This window comes from Danio aesculapii, chromosome 3 (genome assembly GCF_903798145.1).
Source record: "Danio aesculapii chromosome 3, fDanAes4.1, whole genome shotgun sequence".
Classification (NCBI taxonomy): Eukaryota; Metazoa; Chordata; class Actinopteri; order Cypriniformes; family Danionidae; genus Danio; species Danio aesculapii.
In genome coordinates this window covers 6177531-6178305 of record NC_079437.1, presented here as the reverse complement: position 1 = coordinate 6178305, position 775 = coordinate 6177531, and positions in this window count along the sequence as shown.

The window sequence follows — 775 nt, the reverse complement described above, 5'->3', positions numbered from 1 at the left end:
AGTATCTTTTAGTTCAAAATGTGTCCTTAATGTCTGATATTAGGCTATATTACTGTTCACAGACCATTATTGAATATATAAACATTTCAATCATGTGATATTAATGTTTTATATACGTTTACCTAAAAAGATTTGAACTTCTGCATTTCACAGTAATGTTTATCATTTGGGAAACATTCTAACAACATTAATTTAATGTGATTGGAACGTTCTGATAACATTTTAAATAACGCTTTGATTTCCCAGTACTGGGTTGCAGCTGAAAGGGCAACCACTGTATAAAACAGGGCTGTCCAAAATCCTTGAGGGCCGGTGTCCTGCGTATTTTAGTTCCAGCCCCAATTGAACACACTCGAACCGGCTAATCAAGCTCTTTCTAGGTATACAAGAATATTCCAGGCTAGTGTGTTGAAGAAAGTTGGAACTAAACTATGCAGGACACCGGCCCTCCAGGACCAAGTTTGGACACCCCTGGTATAAAAGATACGCTGGAATAGTTGGCGGTTCATTCTGCTGTGGCAACCCCTCATGATTAAAATGACTAAGCCAAAGGAAAATGAATGAAGCTCTGAGAACATTCATATTAGATGAGACAACATGAAAACAATATGAATAGTGTTCATATAATCAAAAAACAACATTAATACAACGTCTAATAAAACTGGAGGCTTTGAACATTCTATATATTATGTAACCTAATGGGAACGTTAAGGGAACATTTGTAGAACTAAAATTGTTTGCAGTTGATAACTTGTTTGTTCTCTGTTGGAATCTT